A 7,403-nucleotide genomic window follows, 5' to 3' on the forward strand; every position below is an offset into this window, starting at 1 on the left:
AAACGGACAGCCCGTCTGTTTTGCATCTAGGTCTCTCTCTGAAACTGAACAGCGTTACGCAAATTGAAAAAGAATGCCTTGCCATTGTGTTTGCGTGTGAACGTTTCGATCAGTACGTCTATGGACGTGACGTGATACATGTCGACAGTGACCATAAGCCTCTGGAGAGCATTTTCAAGAAATCTCTGCTCTCTTCTCCAAAGAGACTACAAAGAATGCTCCTCAGACTACAAAAGTACAATCTTGAAGTGAAGTACAAGAAAGGGTCAGAAATGTACATTGCAGACTTTCTCTCTAGAGCATCACTTCCGAGAAAGAAAGTTGAAACTTCAGCAAAAGACTATGAGATATTCTCAATCACAGAAGAAAATGCTCTGTACAATGAATTTGAAGAAGTAAACGCTGCGGAGTACATCCCTGTCACTGATCAAAGACTTGATCAACTACAACGCTTGAATGATCAAGACACAACGATGCAAACTCTGAAGTCAACTGTTCTAGCCGGCTGGCCAGAACGTCGTGATGAAACTCCTGTGTGCATCCGAGACTTCTGGACCTTCAGAGAAGAACTAACAGTACAGAACGGTGTTATGTACAAAAGGTGTCGTGTCGTGATTCCCTATGCACTCAGAGCAGAAATGCTCCAACGCATTCATTCCAGCCACCTTGGGGCTGAAGCATGTGTCCGTAAGGCTCGTGATGTTCTGTACTGGCCGAACATGAGTTCCGACATCAAGGACTATGTCGCCAAATGTACAACGTGTTGTGAACTGTCTGACAAACAACCCAAAGAACCTCTCATGACACATGACATACCGGACAGACCATGGAGCAAGATCGGAGCCGACATCTTCACATTGGATGGGGACGACTACCTCATACAAGTAGACTACTACTCTGACTACTGGGAAGTCGACAAACTTCGAAGTACAACATCTGCCAGTATCATTGAGTGTATGAAGATGCAATTCAGTCGTCACGGTATCCCGGAAAAGGTGGTGACTGACAATGGTTCTCAACTAGCATCCGCAGAATTCGAACACTTCTCAAAAGATTGGGAATTTGAGCATGTGACATCATCTCCCTATCACAGTCAATCTAATGGGAAAGCGGAGTCAGCGGTCAAGATCGCAAAGAGACTTCTACGAAAATCCAAGAGAAATGGCAATGATCCGTGGAAAGCCATTCTGGACTGGCGAAACACACCAACAGAAGGAATGGACAGCAGCCCAGTCCAACGTCTGATGTCACGACGAACTCGTACAACACTACCTATAGCGAGTCAGCTCCTGAAACCGAAGAACGTGGAAAATGTTGTGGCTAAAAAGTGTGATAAGCTTAAGAAATCTAAGCTTTATTATGATCGTGGTTCTAGACCACTACCTGAATTGACCACTGGTCAAGCTGTGCGTGTTCAGCCATCTCCAACAGATCGCAGTGGAAAGTGGCGACTAGGTACATGTGTGCAACAAGTGTCCCCCAGATCATACATTGTGAGTATTGATGGGAAAGAGTACCGTCGCAATCGTAAATTCCTCAAACACACAAGTGAGGAAATCACTGAGTCTGGAGGAAAGCCTGACTATCAACCAGTCAACCCCGAGATAGTCAAACCTCCTATGCCAGCGTCGCCTGTTAAAGATGTTCAACAAAAGCCACCAACTGAACTGGTTCCCCAGGTGTTCGTCGTTCGACAAGAACTGTAAAACCACCCACAAGATTCACAAAAGATTTTGTGCCAAAATAACTCTTTATGAGTAACTGTGTTTCATAAGCTAATGTTCAGCTTAAAAGTGTTAAAACTTTTTATCTTCAAAGACTTTAAAGTTATAGGTTTATACAAGGTGTAAAACCTATATGTTTAAATTTATTTCAATTAAGTTTTTTATTGATTTATCAAATATGGACTTTAAATGCTCAACAATATTATCCCAAGTGCCAATGGATATTCTAAATATCTAGCTACTGTCCAATAACTAGTTTATTTCAATTATGCATTTCATGTTTCAATTCAGTAATGCATGCCAATTGAAGGGTTTAGTAACGTTTCATGTTCTTAATGTTTATTGCTATAATTGGTAAATTCTTCATGTATGAAAAAGGGGATGTTACGAGATTAATCATATTTCGTATTAATCTTATGCCAGCTTTTGTATCAACCCACACGAGGGTCGAGGTCGTGTATGTAACCCGCCATTAGGAATAAACCATTAAACATGAACAGGTAAAGTATGTGAGTATCCAGATATGTGGAAAATGATAACTTCTGACAGATGGGTTATATCCTCAATTAGGGGAGCCCACATAGAATTCACGTCTCCCCCAGAACAAGTGTATACTCCTACACCAATTCTATTCAACACATATGAAAGGGAAAAGATGGATGTTCAATTAAGTCACATGCTAAAGGAAGGGGTCATTGAAAAATGTGAGCATCAATGTGGTGAATTCATATCAAACATTTTTATGAGGGATAAGAAAAATGGTTCTGTGAGAATTATTCTTAACCTTAAACATTTGAACAAGAATGTTGATAATCACCATTTTAAGATGGAAACTTTAAAATCTGCATTGTATTTGGTGCGGAAGAACTGTTTTTTCGCATCAGTGGATTTAAAGGATGCATATTACACCATCCCAGTTAATGTGTCTGATAGAAAATATCTTTGATTTGTTTGGGATAATGAACTTTATCAATATACCTGTTTTCCTAACGGATTAAGCTCAGCACCTCGGATGTACACAAAGATTCTAAAACCTGTGTTTTCTCATTTAAGGAAACTTGGGTATGCAAATACTGCTTACATTGATGATTCACTGTTAGTGGGAGAAACAAAAATTATGTGTAAAGACAATGTGCATCACACTGTTCATCTGCTTGATTCTTTAGGATTCACTATTCACCCAGAAAAATCGGTGTTATATCCGACTCAAGAAATATCCTATTTAGGATTCACCATAAACAGTGTTGCTATGACAGTCAAGCTTACGCAAGAGAAAAGTGAGAAACTTATTGCACATTGTAAGCAAGTTTTGGAGAAAGAGTGTTTGACTATCAGGGAACTCTCTGCGCTGATAGGACAGCTAAATGCAAGTTATCCTGGGGTGCAATATGCACCAGTTCACTTCAAAAGATTAGAAATTCAGAAAAATCGTGAATTAAAACTGGCCAAAGGCAATTTTGATACCTCGCATAAACAAAAAAAGTAGCCAAGTTTGTATCTTGGCATTGTGACCCAGATGCAGTGGCGGTAGATGCCTTTTCTTTGTCATGGCAGAGTGAACTCAATTATATTTTCTGCCCTTTCAGTCTTCTAGGAAGGACCCTGCAAAAACTCAGCCACGACAAAGCCGAAGCAATTGTGATCGCTCCACTGTGGACAACCCAGCCGTGGTTCAACAGGCTGTTAGAGCTGTCAGTAGACTGCCCCAGACTGCTACCAAAGTCAAGAACCCTGCTACAACTCAGTCACCTGTCAGAGAAAACCCATCCTCTGTGGCAGAAACTTCGGCTGACAGCTTACAGATTGTCAGGGAATCCCTTCATAGTGAAGGCTTATCGCCAGAAACTACAAACATCATCCTGCAGTCATGGCGTCCCAGTACACGGAAACAATATGGGACATATTTCAGAAAGTGGATGCAGTTTTGCTGTGGGAAAGACATCAATCCCATTGCACCAACTCTGAGAGAAAGCTTGGAATTTTTCACTGAATTGTTCAAGACTGGCATCAGTTATTCTGCTATGAACAGTGCCAGCTAGTTTTGTGAGTGTTAGAGGTAATCCCATAGGACAGCACCCAATGGTGAAACGCTTTATGAAAGGGGTTTTCAATATTCGCCCTGCCCTACCCAGATATGCGAAGACATGGGATGTATCCTTAGTTCTAGATTACATTAAAAAATTGAGTAGCTCTAGTCTAGAGAGATTGTTGTGTTTAAGTAGAAAACTAGCTACATTGATATTGTTGTTGTCTGGACAAAGACTGCAGTCTCTACATCTAATAGACTGTAGAAATGTTGATATCAAGGACAGTGAACTTGTTATTAGATTTGGTGATCTCTTAAAACAAACAAGGCCTAGATTCCACCAAAGGGAATTAGTTTTAAAGTCGTTCCCTGACAAGAGGTTGTGTGTTGTGGAGTCTATGAGACTTTACCTACAAAAAACGGCAAGCTTGAGGGGTAAAGAAACAGCCCTGTTTATCTCCACACAAAAACCCCACCAGAGAGTGACAAAAGACACTATTGCACGTTGGGTGAAGGCTATCCTGACTTTTTCTGGAGTGGATACATCAGTGTTTAAGCCACACAGCATCAGAGCAGCCTCGACTAGTGCTGCTGCTGCCAAGATTCCAGAACAATACTCAACACTGCAGGGTGGAGTAATGAATGTACTTTTAGGAAGTACTATGACAAACCAGTAACAGAGACTGGATGTGAATTTGGGGAGGCTATTTTGCAAGCTAACACTTAAACAGTGTTAAATGTCATCTAGTAAAACTCTAAATTAGTGTGAGAAGATTTGTAATATGTATCTATGGATATTTTGTTAGTAAACTTGAGAGTAGCATAAATTTCTGTCTGTTTTCTATTATTTTCACAAAATATGGCGGAAGTGTAATAAATGCATACCTTACTCTAAACATCTCACTAAATTCTGAGGTTCTGCTTGGGTTGGTGGAATTTACAGTTAAGCGAGACTTACCTGTAAGGCGATGGTTGACTATAATTCCACCAACCTAAGCAGAACTGAGGGATTACGTGCTCACCCTTTCTCCCACCCATGGATCTTAAGGTATACATTTATTGCTAAAGACTGATTATTTTACGCATGCGCACATCTCACGTAATCCCTCAGTTCTGCTTAGGTTGGTGGAATTATAGTCAACCATCGCCTTACAGGTAAGTCTCGCTTAACTGTAAATCAATCAATGTATTGGCATACGTACATAAACACTACCTTTTGACAAATCCGCTGTGCAAGATAAAAGTAATTAATCAATCAGCATGTTATCGGTTAATCCTTTGACCGATGTTTATAATGTTGAGTATGTACTCCAGACACAAGTAATGCCAAATGGGAACCTTTGTCGGGTAATCTAAGTGGTGTTACCACTAATTATACCTGTTATAAATTCATTAACTGACCATCAAGAAAATGATGACAAATAACATGCGTAGGTTTATACCACCTAACACGGGTTACAACAATGGAGTATTAATTGCTGTATTGCAGAACTTCATTGTTGCATAAGAAATACATACTATAAGCATTTGCTGTGTGCTGAACCTGTATGCACCTATTTACCTAAGAAAATTTTCAGATTCTTCTAGCAATGGCAAAGTAGGGTTGTTTAGTTTACAGATTCAAATAAATCAAATGTCAATTTTTAATAACATACGTAATAGACGTCATATTTTTACATGACATGATTAAATATCGAGGTAAAAAAACACAGAAATGGGATCAATTATGATCAGTCATTATACGATCCAGGCATTAGAAATCCTGAAAAAGCCCACACTGCTTTGATACTTTATTACAATCAGACAAGAACTACCGGGGATATTTTCAAATAACTGCATCTGATAGGCATCCACCCTTCTTAACCTGTTTAGGTTGAAGAAATTAACCGTGATGAGCGAGGCTGATCATCGTTTTCACTATCACTAGCGTCTGGCTCGAACAAATAAGGCCTCGCGACACCAAGCGATTTTGACAGAATCGTCTATGAAAACAAGTTGTAACTCGGAAACTAGGCAAAGCAGGAGACAAACTTAAATGAAAGTAGATTGAAAGAACATATAGCTTCCATTTTTCACAACAGTTGTCACGATTTCAGGATATACAAAGCTGTAAACAAGATAATTTACCCCCTGAAATGTACATGAATTCTGCATCGGCCCTCATAGCTAGTCTTCACATGACGTCACAGAGACGCGCCGCTCTGATTGGTTGAAATTTCGTTTGCGGGTGAGAATTGTGCACTGTTGTCAAAAGGTCGATTTAAGTAAATTAAAAATCGAAATAAGTAGTTTTAACGACAGGTTTTTATTTTTAACGATGCCAAATAGTGATTTATGTATTTGTACCCCCCTAGAGTATATGTGATCTTTACGTTTTGGTAAAATCTAAGCACTTTAGATATTTACATACTTACCTCTTATCATCTTATGCATACTTGCCTTACTTTCCGAAAACAGACTGCAGAAGTCGAGATCAAAAGCTTGCTAACCTATTACTCGCGAAGGTGGTTCGATTGAAGACATCCGGGTGACCGGTAAGGTCACGGCAGTCCATCACGTGGCTACGGGAAAAGTCATTCCTTTCGTATAGAACGAAGGGTAAAACGATGATAGCAGTGTGAGTGTGTGTGTGTGTGTGTGTGTGTGTCCGGTGGGCTTCAGACTTGATGATAAGAGGCAAGTATGTAAATATCTAAAATACCTAGATTTTACCAAATTTTAAACTTACCTCTTATCATCTTATGCATCTTATCCGACAGCACTGGAAGGAGGGTTGTTCTAACCGCTGTTCACCCAGAAAGACCAGCGGATCAGACGTATGGAACAGTGAATGCTTGGGGGTCTTCAAGCAAAACAAAGACTATGAAAGTGAAGCAAGTAAAGGGAACAATAGGTGAGGCACTATCAGGATTGTCCCTATACATAGGTCACAACACTCAAAAGGAAGAGAACACCGCCTCGTACCTTAGTGAGTAGAAGGATGCGTCAGCTGTTGAGCGACCACAAGAGGTCAAAAACTCTGAAGTCCTTCAACATCATCGACTGCCACGTCTCGAAGATAATGGCTGGCGAAAACAGTGTTAGACTTCCCCAAACAGCCCTCCATAATCGTAGGAATTGAACAATTCCTATGAAGAGCCATTGTGGAAGCCAAAGCACGAATTTCATGAGGGTTATTCGCCTTGGGATGAGGTAACCCGGCCGCCTCGTAGGCATTGATGATTGTCGTCCGTAACCAGAGGGCCACAATGTTCCTGTTGACCTCCCCCTTGGAGCCTGCCGACAGAGGGATGAATAAACGTTTCCTCGCCCTCCGTCTGGGAGACGATCTGGAAATGTACTCTCTCAAAGCTCTCACTGGACAAAGGGAGAGTTCGTCTGTCTCCTCATCCCCTACCACAGAGGAGAGAGGAGGGATGGTGAATCTCCGGTCATCCGATGGTGGTTGTCCCGGTAACTGATTCTTAGCCACGAGTCCCATAAGAGACCTAAATTGACAGCACCATGACGAGACTGCTCAAAGTGGATTCTCGTGACGTCTAGGGCGTGAATCTCACTAACCCTCGCAGCTGTGGCCAATGCTAAAAGAAAGACTGCCTTTCTGGATAACAGGTCAAAAGACGTAAAGGCTCATACGGGGCGCCTCATAAGTG

This window comes from Haliotis rubra, unplaced genomic scaffold (genome assembly GCF_003918875.1).
Source record: "Haliotis rubra isolate DU_JTF1 unplaced genomic scaffold, ASM391887v1 Scf39, whole genome shotgun sequence".
In the NCBI taxonomy this organism is placed as follows: Eukaryota; Metazoa; Mollusca; class Gastropoda; order Lepetellida; family Haliotidae; genus Haliotis; species Haliotis rubra.